This window comes from Adiantum capillus-veneris, chromosome 11, assembly GCF_014529385.1.
Source record: "Adiantum capillus-veneris isolate H3 chromosome 11, ASM1452938v2, whole genome shotgun sequence".
Lineage (NCBI taxonomy): Eukaryota > Viridiplantae > Streptophyta > Polypodiopsida > Polypodiales > Pteridaceae > Adiantum > Adiantum capillus-veneris.
In genome coordinates this window covers 9,855,894-9,871,757 of record NC_140941.1, presented here as the reverse complement: position 1 = coordinate 9,871,757, position 15,864 = coordinate 9,855,894, and the positions used below count along the sequence as shown (strand labels likewise).

Sequence of the window (15,864 nt, the reverse complement as noted above, 5' to 3'; positions counted from 1 at the left end):
TTTCGCTATGAGTTTGTGAGTTTCTAATCCAATCTTAACTATGGCGTTTTTTAAAACGCGATGAATCATGTATTCTTATTACTCTGATTTTTGTATAAACGCAGAATCTTGCAATGCATCGAGTGTTGGGGTATAAAGCCCAATGTGGTCGCCTAGGTAAGTGGGCGGGCTGCCAGGTAAGTACACATATTCTTTTGTAAAAACCTAATAAGAACTCACTATGCTCTACACATTACAGTAGAGCGAGTTCACCATATCGTCGTGCTCTTCTTCTCGCACTCTCTCTCGCGTCGCACTTCCGCTCGTACTCCTTCAACTGGTATCAGAGCTCAGATCGAGTCTCGGGGCAGCACTGCAGGAGGCTAGAGTCACCAACTCAGATTGGAGTGAAATTCGACAGGCGAAGACACGGCCCCAAATCTTGTGGGCAAGCCCGAAGGGCTTGATGTGCTCAGAATTTCATTCTGAGGTCATCTCGGCCACCGTTCGGCTTCGACAAAGGTCTGCGCAGGCCATTTTCGACTACGTGGTCTCGGCGGGTGCAGATCCGACTCTGCAAATTTGGGTTTTTCAGCCTACGACTGCAGGTGCTGAGGATATCGACACTCCCAGAGTGTTGATTTGTGGCTGTCTACACATCGAAGGACGGCTCACAGTTCTTGGAGTCGTGTCACATACGACACGGGCGCATCTACACACAGACTGTAGGCGACATCCACTAGTTCATCAGGTAGCTTGTGTTTGTTGCTTGAAATTCCAGATTTCATCCTGACATTGCAGGTACTTCCCCATGGGATGTATTGTCAGAGATGATGTATGTCTGTTGAGGGTTTGCTGGCTGTGAGTCACGCAGCAAACAACCGCCGCAACGGTTACATCATATAGTGGGAAATTTGTGGATGTATGACTTTGTGGGAAGTCTATGTACTGTCAGATTTACTACAGCCTTTGTTGAGGGTCGAGTGAGGTTTTATTGAGCTGGGGGATTCTCGAATGTTGAGATCCTTTCGGTGATACAGGTCTTGGAGCGATCCCTCGAGCACCCTTAGATAGGCAGCTAGGATGTATTGACTGTGAGTTAGACAGTTGGGATTGCATCTTTGCTTTACTGCCGTTGAGGCATTTTCATAGTCTATGCTTACAGGACAGTGACAAGACAGTTAGAGACAGTACAGGTGCAGGACAGGTTTACCCACAGCTTACAATGTTAGAGAGACAGTGGTTTTTTGAGCTGTTTTTTGGCCTGTTTTTAGTACACCAGAGCCATTTTACAAAGGAGACTCTGCCAAAATTTCTGCAGAATCTGAAGCTTTCTTGGTTCATTTGACAGGTTGATATTGGTTCAGAGGTCAGTTTACAGGGGAAACTCTGCCGAATTTTTCCCAGGAAAGTAAACTACTGTGAAGCGTAGCTATGGCTGGATCACAGGACACTGCTCTTTACAATATCAAGAAGCTGGATGGAACCAATTTCCCATTGTGGAAGAAGCAGATTTGGCACGTGTTGGTACAAAAGAAGCAGATAATACCTATAAAGCTCAAGGGGATAAAACCAGAAGATATGGACGAAGATGAATGGAGCGAAATGGATGAATTGGCACTTTCTACCATTATGCTGACTTTGGCAGAAAGCGTTTACTTCAATGTAGCAGACGAGATGTCGTCTTATCAAGCATGGTTAAAGCTGAGTGATCTTTATGAGAAGCAGAGTGCAGCTTCACAGGTATACTAGCTTAAGAAGCTTGTTGACTTGAAGATGAAAGAAGGGACACCTATGTCCAATCATCTGAATGAATTCAACACAATCTATAGTCAGTTGTCAGCTCAAGGTGTCAAGTTTGATGAACCTGTTACAGCTATGTTCCTGTTGATCACATTGCCGGAAAGTTGGGACACTTTTCGCACAGTTTTGAGTAATTCTGCACCTCCAGATGGTTTGAACATAGCAGGTGTAGAAGAAAGTTTGCTTACTGAAGAAACCAATAGAAAGACAATGGACAAAGGCAAAGGAACAGCCTTAGTTGTCAGGGGAAGGACCAAAGAAAAGTACAAGGGTGGAAAGAGGAATCAGTCTCGTAGCAAGTCCCGCAGTGCTAAAGGCAAGAGTGACATAGAATGCTACCATTGTGGCAAGAAGGGTCACATGAAAAGAGACTGCAGAGAATGGAAAGCAGAAAAAGGCAAAGAGAAAGATGAAGACCATGGTGAGAAGAACAAGTCCTCAGTGAAGATTCAAGAAATAAATGTGACAAACACTGTTGCAGAGGATGACATTCTAGTGTCAGGAGACATCTACTTCTTGAAGAATACAATGGACTCAGCTCTTCTTACAGCATCTGATGGAAATGCACTGAGTGACTGGATTATAGACTCAGGGGCATCACTTCATGTGTCTCCAAACAAGGAGTGGTTTACTTCTTATGTGACCACTAAAGATCATGTTCGGCTAGGCAATGGGCAGACATGTGAGATCTTAGGTGTTGGAGATGTTCAATTGAAGTTTCAGAATGGCTCTTCTTTCACGCTGAAGAATGTGAGACATGTTCTCGCAATTACAAAGAGCTTGATCAACACAGGTTTACTTGATGATGCTGGCTACGTCACCACTTTTGGACAGAACATGTGGAAGATATCCAAGGGTTCTATGACAGTAGCACATGGAGTAAAATCTGGAGGACTTTACATGATTTATGTATCAAATGTCTCTAAAAATGTAATCAATGTAACCGAGCAGCCAAACGTTTCTTTGTGGCATAGCCGGTTAGGACATATGTCCAAGAAGGGAATGGAAATCTTGTCTCGTTCTGGTTATTTGCCTGGCTTTTCATTTAATGATTTTGAATTCTGTGAACATTGTCTGTATGGTAAGAAAACACAGCAGCCACATAAGCATAGAAGCAGTAGAAGAGATACACAATTGGCACTTGTTCATAGTGATTTGTGTGGACCTATGCCTAACCTATCTCTAGGGGGAGCTTCTTACTTTATGACATTTATAGATGATTACTCGAGAAAAGTATGGGTTTACTTTCTCAAGCACAAGGATGAAGCGTTTAGTGTTTTCAAAACGTTTGTGACACTTGTGGAGAATCAGAGTGGCATGAAGCTTAAATGCTTACGCACTGACAATGGTGGAGAGTATGTTTCAAAGGCCTTTCAGGACTTTTGTGAGTCAAAAGGTATAAAATGTGAACTTACTGCTCCTTACAATCCTTCTCAAAATGATGTTGCTGAGAGGATGAATAGGACCATACAAGAGAAGGTCAGAAGTATGTTGTCTAATGCACAGCTGCCAAATGGGTTTTGGGCTGAAGCTGTATCAACAGCTGTTCATCTTGTAAATAGATCTCCTAGCAAGGTTTTGCAGAAGGATTCAGTGCCAGATATGGTATGGTCAGGCAAAATGCCCTCATACAAGCATCTCAGAGTCTTTGGCTGTGAGGCATATACTCACGTTCCAAAGGAATTTAGGAACAAACTTGAGCTAAAGAGTAGAAAGTGCATCTTTCTAGGCTATGGTAATTCTGGTGAGATGGGGTACAGACTTTGGGATCCCGAATCCAGAAAGGTTGTCCGCAGCAATGATGTTCACTTTAATGAATCCAAATATCATTCTAAACCAGAGAGGGTTGAGGAGATTAGAAGAGTTGTCTTCCAAGAAGATGGACCTGCACGTGCAAGACAAAATGTTAGGGCTCAAGAGGAGCAAGGGCAGGATAGAGTAGAACCACAGGTTGTGGCTGAGCCTGAGCCACCTATTGTGCGTAGATCTGGATGTGTCACACAACCTCCTGATAGGTTTGTTCCATCTATGAACTATGTCATGTTGACTGATTGCAATGAGCCTTTATGTTACAAGGAAGCAGTGCAAATGAAGGGCTCCGGGAATTGGCAATTGGTCAAGCAGTTAGAGATGACAGCTCTACATAAAAACCAGACATGGAAGCTAGTTAAATTACCACGGGGCAAAAAGGCTCTACCCTGTAAATGGGTTTACAGGTATAAGATCACCGCTCATGATAGTCAGCCAAAGTACAAAGCAAGGCTTGTTGCCAAGGGCTTTAAGCAAGAACAAGGCATTGACTTTGATGAAGACTTCTCTCCGGTGGTCAAGATGACTACATTGAGATGCTTTCTTGCATTGGTTGCCATATTAGATTTGGTGTTGCACCAAATGGATGTCAAGACAGCGTTCTTGCATGGTGATTTAGATGTGGAAATTGACATGCAGCAGCCAGAAGGGTTTGTTGAGAAAGGCAAGGAAGATTGGGTATGCCAGTTGTTAAAGAGTCTTTATGGCTTAAAACAATCACCGAGGGCATGGTACCATAAATTCCACAAGTTTATGCTTTCTCAAGGCTACAAACGTAGTGAGTTCGATCACTTTCTATATACAAAGAAGGCTAAGGATGGTAGTTGGCTAATCCTTATTTTGTATGTGGATGACATGTTGATTGTTGGCAAGCACTTGGAAGAAATTTCAGCTTTGAAGTCAAAGATGGAAAAATCGTTTGACGTGAAAGACATGGGTGAGGCAAGTCATATACTTGGTATGCGCATTGAGAGAGACAGATCAAAGAAGTTGATTTGGTTATCTCAAACAGAGTATATTGACAAGGTTTTGCAACGTTTCAATATGGAGAAGGGAAAGGCACTGACTGTTCCATTGCCACCATATGTGAAACTTAGCAAACAAGATTGTCCGGTGTCTAAGGAAGAACAGGCTGAAATGGATAAGATTCCATATGCGTCTGCAGTGGGTAGTTTGATGTATGCAATGATTGCTACTCGCCCAGACATTGCATTTGCAGTGGGAGTAGTAAGTCGATACATGTCAAACCCAGGCAAAAAACATTGGGAGGTAGTGAAAGGAATATTGAGATACCTGAAAGCTACAAAGAGTATGCGTATATGCTATGGGAGTCAGGAGCTAAGTGTAAAGGGTTTTACAGACTCAGATTATGCAGGTGACTTAGACAACCGAAGGTCTACGTCAGGGTATGTCTTTACATTGTCTGGTGGAGCAGTATCATGGCGTTCTAGATTACAAGATTGTGTTACTCAGTCTACTACAGAGGCTGAATATGTTGCAGCATCAGAGGCATGCAAAGAATCAATTTTGCTTTATTGACTAGTAACAGATTTGGGAATCAAAGAAGAGATTCCTGTGTTATATTGTGATTGTCAAAGTGCTATACAATTGGCTCGCAATCCAGTTTATCACTCAAAGACAAAGCATGTGGATGTGAAGTATCATTTCATCAGGGAAATGCTCGAGGATAAGCAACTTTAGCTTGTCAAAGTTCACACCACAGAAAATCCTGCTGATCTACTTACAAAAGGACTTTCCTCAGAGAGCTTTGCGCATTTTCGCAAGCAATTAGGTGTAGGGTAGTACATCACTTCTCTACATCTCTTGTATATTAGCTTGTATAGTAGCTTCTCTCACACTTAAAGTACCACATTGGACTTTAAGTGGGAGGTTGTTGGGGTATAAAGCCCAATGTGGTCGCCCAGGTAAGTGGGCGGGCCGCCAGGTATGTACACATATTCTTTTGTAAAAACCTAATAAGAACTCACTATGCTCTACACATTACATTAGAGTGAGTTCACCATATCATCGTGCTCTTCTTCTCGCACTCTCTCTCGCATCGCACTTCCGCTCGTACTCCTTCATCGAGCCCCGACACGTCAGGAGGAGTCAGATGGATATCGCAGAGGTATCTATGAAGTATTGAATGATCTTGATGCTTCATGAGAGCCTGTAGACTGGGCGGCCTTACAGTTTCGCTGATCGCTTGAGGTGAGACGTTAATATGTGTGAGTTGATTTAATTAAGTAAGTATATGTGAAGTAATATCAATACTAATTTTGTGAGTTTTCCTATGTGCAAGTTGTGACGCCTAGTCATCAGTGGACCGGATTTCATATATATGCTTTGTGAGACACAGACACGCTTCTGTGTCTCCTTTTGTATAGACATATATATATGGTTATGATTATTGTTCAGACAGTTATTGTTTTCCTTATGGTTATGGTTATTGTCATTGTCATTGTATAGACATGGTTATTTCTCCTATTCTTGTATAGACATAGTTATGGTTCAGGTTTTGTTTATGGTTATGCTTATGGTTATTGTTAATTTTGTTTTCTGGCTATGATCAAAGTGGTTATATTGGTCGGTTATGGTTTTAAGTTATGATTATGCTTTTAAGTTATGGTTATGGTTCGTTATGGTCATTGGCCTTAAATCTCATGTGAGATCCTACATGGATAGCATGCAGGAGGCGTATACATGATATATATTTTTTGAAAATTTTATGTAAAAAGGAAGGCAACTCTGCCGAAATTTGTGCGGGAGCACGGTTGATTTTGGTGCTGCTCGCTTTCTTGGGCATAGGGCAGGAAGTCTGGCTGTGGTGGCTGTGTCCATCTTTTCACTGGGCATAGGCCAGGCTACCTACCCTCTACCCAAGATTTCTTTTGTTTGTTATGGTTGTCGATATATGCGTCTATATATCCGTCCGTATCTGCGTCGCTATCTGCGTCTATAACTGCGTCCATATCTGCGTCTATATCTGCGTCCATATCTACGTCGCAAATAAAGAGTTTCCACACAGATATCGACGCAAATAGCGACAGTTTGACAGGGACGTAGATATCGACGCACATATCGACACGGGGCATCGATATCTGCGTCGATGACACCTTGAGAGAGAGAGAGAGAGAGAGAGAGAGAGAGAGAGAGAGAGAGAGAGAGAGAGAGAGAGAGAGAGAGAGAGAGAGAGAGAGAGAGAGAGAGAGAGAGAGAGATAGACACAAACACACATACATTCAGATAGAGAAGGAGAACGAAAGAGAGAGAATGAGAGATAGAGAAACAGATATAGATAAAGAGAGAGAGAGAAAGAGAGATAGAGAAACATATATAGATAAAGAGAGAGAGAGAAAGAGAGAGAGTTATAGGTTTAGGATTTAGTTTTTACATTTAAGTTAGAGTTTAGGTTTATATTTAATGTTAGAGATTTGGGTTTAGGTTTATGATTTAACTCTATAAGATAATTAGTGATTAGAGCTTAGTTTAGATTTAAGATTAGATTTTGGATTTAGTTTTTATATTTAAGTTTATCTTTGAGATTATGGTTTAAATTTAGAGTTAGGTTTATGGTTATGTTTGCAATGGTTTCCATGTAGCTCACATGAGTTTAGGTATGTAGTTGTTTGCAAGCTCACATGTGCAAATGGCTCGCAGACAAGCCGTTTGTGCATGTGAGCTTGCAAGTAAGTAAAGAGAAATGGTTGTAAAAGAAGACGCCATTTTGTTGGGTGCGCAATGCGAGAGTGCAGAGGCTTCTGTAGAGTTCTTTAAAGAAGATCTTTTTTTCGTCCCCAAGATGGAGTTCAAAAATTACTTTCTACTCTCGTCTCTATCGTTCTCTCTCTCTTTCTTTATAACTCTCTCTTTCTCCCTCTCTTTCTCTTCACGGATGCGACATTAGGTTGAAAATATTTCAATGGCACAATACCTTTGAATAAAGCCAAGCATATAATATGCACAGTAATTCCTCAAACAAGGAGCTCTTGTGAAGAGATGTTGAGCAAGAATCATTATAAAGAATCTCTTCTTCAAATCACTCTAGATAAGCGGGAGCACTCTCACACTGCACACACCACAAAACGGTGGCTTCACTTACAACTATATCTCTTCAGGTAGTTTACACTAGGGAATGGCTACAACTGAACAAGAGGCAAAGGGGTTTTGTCCACTACATGCATTGTCATGTAGACACGGGTGTGTAGATTTCTCGTACCCACAAATATACTCATTCACCAATAAAGATGAGATTATAGCTCAGTGGTTCTAATCTCCATGCACCTCTAGAGAGAGATGTGCGGGGATTGGACATGGCTAGAGAATTTGAGGTAGTTTACAATGTGATCTATGGTTGATTGCGAGGGAGATTAAGAGAGAGAGAGAGAGAGAGAGAGAGAGAGAGAGAGAGAGAGAGAGAAGAGACAGAGGAGGAAGGTTGCATGATTCATTATTCGACATTCGTTTTATTCAAATAATGGTCGATTAATACGTTTCAAAAATTTATTTTCGCGTATTATTGCTGCCATGTTAGCTTTATTCAAAATAATGTTTTACTGCTTACATATTGATCGACATATTAATGATCGATATTGTATCGATCAAAATAGTATCTCAATTTTGACATACTATAAAAAGCCTAGATTTGCATGTTTTAAGCACAATTCTGGTGTCATGATTGACTGTCACCTTTGTGACCATGCCGTATCTACCTTCTCCAATGCTTCCAGTTTGTGGAAATTCATTGCAAGCCATGTGCATGATGACGAGGTTGCATGGGTCTAAATTTCCATGCTGGGTGGCATTGGGACATTGCTAGAGGTTGCTACTTCCAAAGTGGTAGGCACTTCGGGTACATCCTTGGGCTCTTCTATGTGCGGTCTCCTTCCCTGTTGCTTCATGTTTCTATAGAGGACCTTTGCTTCCTTAATGCGGTTCATGAAGCCAGACTTCCCTTTAATTTGCTTGTCAAGTGTTTCTACAACTCTGGAAACTTTCCATATGATTCGACTTACATCGTGGGCCAAATAACCACCTATAAGCACTTCAATCCCACCTAAAGAACTACAAAATTTTGCAACTAGTTCTGCATATGTAGCACTACATAACTCGTCCAAAAATTATTTGTACAAGAACTCTTGCAAGACTTCCAGACGTGATCACTTCGGAATCCATAAAGATGAGCATACAAATTCTTCGACATATTTGCACTCAAATTTTGTTATCTTGCCTATAGTACCCATGATGTGCATAGAAGCTAAAGGTAAGAACCAAAAAACAATAAATTCTCATCAATATAGGTGACATGTAATGCAACACATTCTAGTCATTATTTGCAACCTATATACGCAACACAACCATGAAGCAATCACCCTAAACCCTAAACCACAGGTCCACATGAATGTAATTTATGATTAACATACACAAGAACGTCCACAAAATTATGCATGATGTTAATTATGTTTTTTCATACCATAAACAAATATGTTATGATTTTTGGAATAAAAAACCTCGCATGTATGAGATGCTATCAATATGCATGTGACGAAGTCATACAAATACACATTATTTTACAAATGACAAAGAACAACATAAAGCGTGGTGTCATGTGTATATCCCTCTAATTGTAAGGATCTAAGTAAATCCTAAGCACCAAACGCAAGGGTTTTATTCCCGTTGTAAGAGCAAAGGATAAACATTTGAGAACGATCACGCTTTAAAAATCAGTAGCTCATCAGATAATGTTTTTTTTTTCACAATCATGTCTGAGAAAAACTCCTCCCATTGTAAGAACCGAAGATCGTGACGCGGGGAGCAGTTTAAAGATTACACTTTTCTCATTATACAGATCTATAAAGTAGATATACGAATCATGTGGTCCATGAATACGTATATAAAAAGTGTATAGCTTAATGACTCACTAGATAAAAAAATTATTCGCACAGATCGTGTCTAGGAGTAACCTCTTCCATTCTAAGAACCAAGGCTCAAAAGCAAGAAGAAGTATGAATTTTTGTAAGCTTACATTCCATTGGAGCTTATTTTACCTAAAGCATCGTACAAAGTAAGAGTGTCGTAAGACATATCAAACAAATGCACGTGTTATCTAATGGTCTCCTAAAACACCATACAAAATATGAGTGCCAACAAGCATATCAAAACAATGTACGATGTTATCTAGATTCCTAGAACATTGACTCAAGTAAAAGTGATCCAAAGCATATCAGAACAAGAGTCAACGTTTTCTAAATTTTTTCTAGATTATTATGGGAGTAAGATATAAAATTAGACAACCCATAGTAATTTCTACACACTAAATTTTAAACTGTTATGTGACTAAGAGGGCCGGAAGGCGTATCAGAGACACATGCAGTTATATAAACACGTGAAAATACAATTTAACTTACTTTTTATAAAAACGCAAACGTGAAGAGAAAAGATACTCACTGGTACGCGAGGCTGACTTGATTGAAAAACGGCTGCAACCTGTGTGAACTAAGGAGAGAGAGAGAGAGAGAGAGAGAGAGAGAGAGAGAGAGAGAGAGAGAGAGAGAGAGAGAGAGAAAGAGAGAGAGAATGAGATGGGGAGAGAGAGAGAGAGAGAGAGAGCTAGAGAGTGTGACCTAGAGAGAGATCTCGATCAAAAATATATCGAAGAATGATGTTTTTTTTAAATGGATTGCCATATCAATCGATAGTCTTTTGATCGATAAAATTTCGATCAATATTGTTTTGATCCAAAGACTATTGATCGAAACGTTATCGATCCAAAGAATAGAAATTATTCAAAAATACCACGTATTATACGAGAATACGTGAATAATGACGATTTATTCGGTATAAATTGCATTATTCGATCGAATAAATGAAACCGTGCTCTCAAGAACCAAATGGACTAGTCATCCATTCTGGAACAGTGTCGTAGGGTAAAATAGGGATCCTCTACCCACTAGCAAACAGACTAATGACTAGGCTTTATCTTCTCTACCTCATAGTCGAGGACGACTATGATTTCAAGAGAGAGGTAATGTCATAAAAACTAATATCTAATTCTCCCAAATGATGTTCTCATGTTAAACTCATCATTTAATATGGGAAAGTACTAGGGGAGTAAAAGCTAGAATATTGGTAAGGCTGTCAGACTGGTCTCTATAGGGATCCAAAGGAGGGAGAATAGGGATCCAAAGGGGGACAGTCTGCAAAAGAGCAATGTGCTTCAATGGGGCTTAAAATACCTAAGATGCAACTCCATTAAGACTTCCATAGGCTAAGGTTCCTAATATTTTATTCATTTGTCTAAAGGCCATTATAGGGGGAAATTGGATGGTCATGGGAAGACTAAAAAGTCTTCTCACATCCCTATCAAGGAGGGGATGAGAGTAGGGGATGAGATAGAAACACACACACACACACACACCAAGGCTTCTCCTTTACACAAAGGGAATACTGGACACATGTCAGGCTCCTAGGCCAGTTGTCCCCAACCTCCCCTCGAATCCTATTGGATGTCCATAGAGGTGGACCAATGAGAATTAGGCTAGAGTAAATTTAGTCTAATCAATTAAAAAATTCTTGATAAAAGAACCAATAGAAATTAAGATCCCTAGAAGACTATTGGACAGTCTACCAAGGGGTCGAATGAGCATTCACCAGCCCAATGGCTTGCCTGATTTCTATTGGTCAGAAGACTAAGAGGTCCAATGAGAGTTTAATTGAATTATTTAATTCAATTAAATAATTCATAGGCTAAGGTTCCTAATATTTTATTCATTTGTCCAAAGGCCATTATAGGGGGAAATTGGATGGTCATGGGAAGACTAAAAAGTCTTCTCACATCCCTATCAAGGAGGGGATGAGATAGAAACACACACACACACACACACACACTCCAAGGCTTCTCCTTTACACAAAGGGAATACTAGACACATGTCAGGCTCCTAGGCCAGTTGTCCCCAAGCTCCCCTCGAATCCTATTGGATGTCCATAGAGGTGGACCAATGAGAATTAGGCTAGAGTAAATTTAGTCTAATCAATTTAAAAATTCTTGATAAAACAACCAATAGAAATTAAGATCCCTAGAAGACTATTGGACAGTCTACCAAGGGGTCGAATGAGCATTCACCAGCCCAATGGCTTGCCTGATTTCTATTGGCCAGAAGACTAAGAGGTCCAATGAGAGTTTAATTAAATTATTTAATTACCTTAAGCTCTCACAAAAGGGGAAATGAAGACACATGTCACAAGGCTAGCAAGTATGCTTCTAATTTATGATTGGCTAAGCTTTACAGGGTCCAATGGGATGCTAGCATGAGCAAATAGCAAGAGGGGTCGACCAAGAGGAGAGAGAAGGATGCATTTTACTCTAGCTCATTGCTACACATACACACAACTCATGTGTGCAAGAAGAACTCCATCTCGCTCTCCAAGCATTGAGAAGTAGAGGCCTACAATAGACAACTCTTGGCTATGGAATGCAAATCCAACCAAGAGCCACGCATCAATGGCATGCTCATCTCCTCTACCATGCTAATTACTAAGCTAAGCTATGCTCTTAGAGTGATTATGTGAGGAGAATACTTCTTTCTTGTAAGATACCTATTCTTCCTCTCAATCTATCCTCATTCCTTTCTAGCTCTCACCATTTTTGAAGGTGTGTGATGTCTTGGGACTGAGGCTAGGGACACTAGGTGTTTTTCTCAAGCATGATTTGGTGTATGAAGCTTCCATCTTCATTACACCAACTAGTTTTATCAAGGAGCACAAAGATTGTATTGTACAAAAGTCTCCTTTAATGGGAAAAGCTATAATATAAAGTATTTATGGATGGGAGACCGGATCCATGTAAATCCGGTCCTCAACTGTTGTCAATTGTTCTATTTCTCTCTTTTCAAGTATTGTCAATGCCAAATTAGCTAGGTGTAAATTTTTATGTTGCTTTCTCAAATTAAGTACTCAATCAATGCTCATTAGGAACTTGTCCTTAATGAAATGCTCACTATGCTATCAATTTCCGCTACACACAAGTTACTAGTGCATAATATTTCCTCACTAATTCACATGCCTATTGACAAAAACTAAAAAATATCCTAGGCATACAATTACCATGTGAATTACTTAGCAAAATAACTAATCTACCCACTCATAGCTAAAAGATGTGAAATAGAGAATGCATGGACACGAGAAAGACTACACAAAAGAGACTCTGTATTGAAATGTGATGTCATCCATTACCATAATATGACTGTGGCATATAACTGTACTGATCAATTAGGCCTAGTGATCAAAACATACATGGCCTTTGCGAGGACCATTGGGAAATGAAGAGCGGTAATTTTTTTTTCAAATCATGGGTTGACCTTCTAATTAATCTCAATCAAAACATTGTAGAGCCCTAAAATCATGGTTACTCAATGAGAGAGTCCTTAGTCAAGGTATTATGCCTATAAAAGCTATGTAATCAATTTTCATTTTACCAAAAGAATATTAGTACCACTTTCAAGATGAATGCCTCTTGAATGCTCATCTCTACTTTCCTCCATAGCTCTCTTAATTTACATAAAAGTTGATGTAACTTTTGTGTGGCTTTGGTATCAGTTTTCTTTGAGGCCCATTATTTGATTCCTATTTAAAGGCCTTATAGAAAAATGGAGACGTCTATTTTTTATCAATCATTTGGACTTATATTTTGGCCCTTTTTGTTGAAGTTTTTTTTCCTCCTCCTAAAGTGGGAAGATTGCATGTAGAAAAGTTTATTTAAAGTGATGCCTAATCTCCAAGGCATGATATTTTCTTCATATATATATATATATATATATATATATATATATATATATATATATATATATATATATATATATATATATACACACACACACACACACACACACACACACACACACACACACACTTGTCATTTGTCCATCAATTAGCAACCAACTATCTCGCCTCAAGCAAAATCTATTTCTAAATATAATCACAACATTGGACACATCTACTCATGAACAAGTTTTAAATGTTCAAGATTTGGATGAATGTATTGTCAATAATTTTACAAAATCGACACTCCTAATATCCACTAAAAGGAGCACATGAACATCTACACTAACCCTACTCGTTTACAATCCTCATTATTATCCATATTAAACAACTTTACTATCAGGCATGTCGCTTTAGCAAGGCAAACCACAAGGACAAAATCAAGCCTTGCATTGTAGATATGCCAAAAAATAAATTTAAAAAAAATCCTTACTAATATGAAGGGCTAGTGTACAAGTCACAATTATCAAAATACTTGCAAGAGGTGTTAAAGCTAGTACCAAAACAAAACAACTTTAAGGTTGAAATAATTCTCTTTACTCCTTTGAATATTCTTTTGCACATGCCACTGGCTCTATTTAATATGTAGGATCTAGAGCACATGCCACCTTGACAATAGTAACTCTTGCTCCAGTTGTAGCGTTGTAGCAAGGGGGCAATGATCTCCAAGTATTTGAAACTAGGTTGCAAAGGATTATTTGATCGCCAATGGAGAGCACCAAGATGTTCGCTCGTGCAACAGCATGCAAGTCTATGAACTCTGTGTTTCGCCAATAAGGGATAGAGACTATGAGAGTATAGTCGTCAAAGACACGCAACCACCTTCGATGCTCTAAGTCGTACTTGTACACAAAAATCGACTTTTCTTGCATGTTGGATTTCGCTTAAATACCAAAAGCAAGATTTCTGCATCCATTTGGAGCACTTTATACCTGGCATCTAGCATGCTTTTCTGTGAACTGGTAAAGTCGTCGGGCATGCGCACTTGGCACCAATGTGATCCTTCATACAGAGACAACTCAGGCAAGATGTGATGGTGCATGTGATAAAAGGTTGCAAGTGTGCCTTGATGGTAGAAACAAACATGGGGAATATATGTGTGCAATGGTATGGATGTCTCTAGTACATTCTGTACACAACGGCCTTGGAGCACCAATTGCTGGTGCATTGGGTCAGTAGGCGTGTATCGGTCTATATCCATGTGCCCGGGCTCCCGAGGTGATACACGAATGATGCTGATACGACCAGTCTCATTACTTTGTTCCAAGCGCAATTCACCTCCAAACCCATGCATAACGTACCTCCTTGTAGAGAGTGGCAATGTCATCTTGTCACCAGTAAAGGCGTTGCTGAGGATTAAAAAGTGGACATTTGTGGATTGAGTATCAAGAATGTACTCCCAGCAGACCAAACTCCCCAAACTGCAGATTGGCTCGATACAATTGGGATGCAAATCTCTGTTCAAGGAGCGATGTGCTGGGTGTGGTAACCAGTACCATGTATTCCAGCTTGGGTCAACTGCTACGGTGTCATATTGACGACGACGGAAGGTACTTTGGGGTCTAGCAACCATGCAGTAAAACCAGGGCAGGTGCAATATGGGCCTGCCAGCATATATATTTTTGAGAGAAACGCATGACGAAGAAGTGCATATATGACCCCAGAGAGAGAGAGAGAGAGAGAGAGAGAGAGAGAGAGAGAGAGAGTGAGTTAGCGTTAATAGCCTGGACTGGACTGATCTGTAATAAACTGCAAATGCAAGAGTATAGAACTTACGGGTTGGGCTGAGGATTAAGGCGGCCGAAGAGTGTTGCAATGGCGTGGGTGAAGGAGGGATGAACTGCACGTAGGCGAAGCAACTCCCTAATGGGGAGACTCGGGAGCAACTCGTAGACTAGAAGATCTTCAGGCAGGAAGGTATGGTCGTCGTTGTTGCTGTTGCAGGCGTTCATCGTGAATGATGGGAGTTGAAGGTGATGAGGATGAGATCGAAGGTGGGAGCGCTGCAGTTATTCTCGGTGGTTAAGTGGCCGTTGTTATGTTAATTTGCAGTTGCTGCTCGGCCTCCATCGAACGCTGTCTCTTCATTTTGCAGAGAAACAATGTTTACTTGGTGAGCCCAAGGCTCTTTTTCTGGTTTCTGAACGCAGATGTCACCACGTGGCATTAGATTTAAATTATTAGTATAAAAAAATACATCGCCGCGATTACCAACTACCAGAATAAAATACAAAAAGCATTCTGCGTTGCTCTCAGCAGAGCAATTCGATGTAGTTCGCAAGTCCCAGAAGCAGCTTAGAGCTTTGTCTCCAGTCTCCACACCTAAACGAGACCGGCAGATATCTATCATGGCGTCTCTGCTGCAGCCACATCTCTTCTTCTTCCTCCTACACGGGTACTTTCGACTGTCATCACAGCAGCGTGCACAATCCCTCAACTGCCTTATGTAGGAAAGGA

General features: G+C 40.4%; 1 pseudogene across 1 annotated transcript; it reads right to left on the bottom strand.

Moving 5' to 3' along the window:
- Positions 1-13,826: 13,826 nt before the first annotated feature.
- On the bottom strand, positions 13,827-15,448 carry LOC147446872 (uncharacterized; annotated as a pseudogene). Its single transcript, XR_015189702.1, has 2 exons — positions 15,184-15,448; positions 13,827-15,011 (listed from the first exon to the last, which is right to left on the bottom strand). The product of XR_015189702.1 is annotated as an uncharacterized LOC147446872 (transcript).
- Between the last annotated feature and the right edge of the window lie 416 nt (positions 15,449-15,864).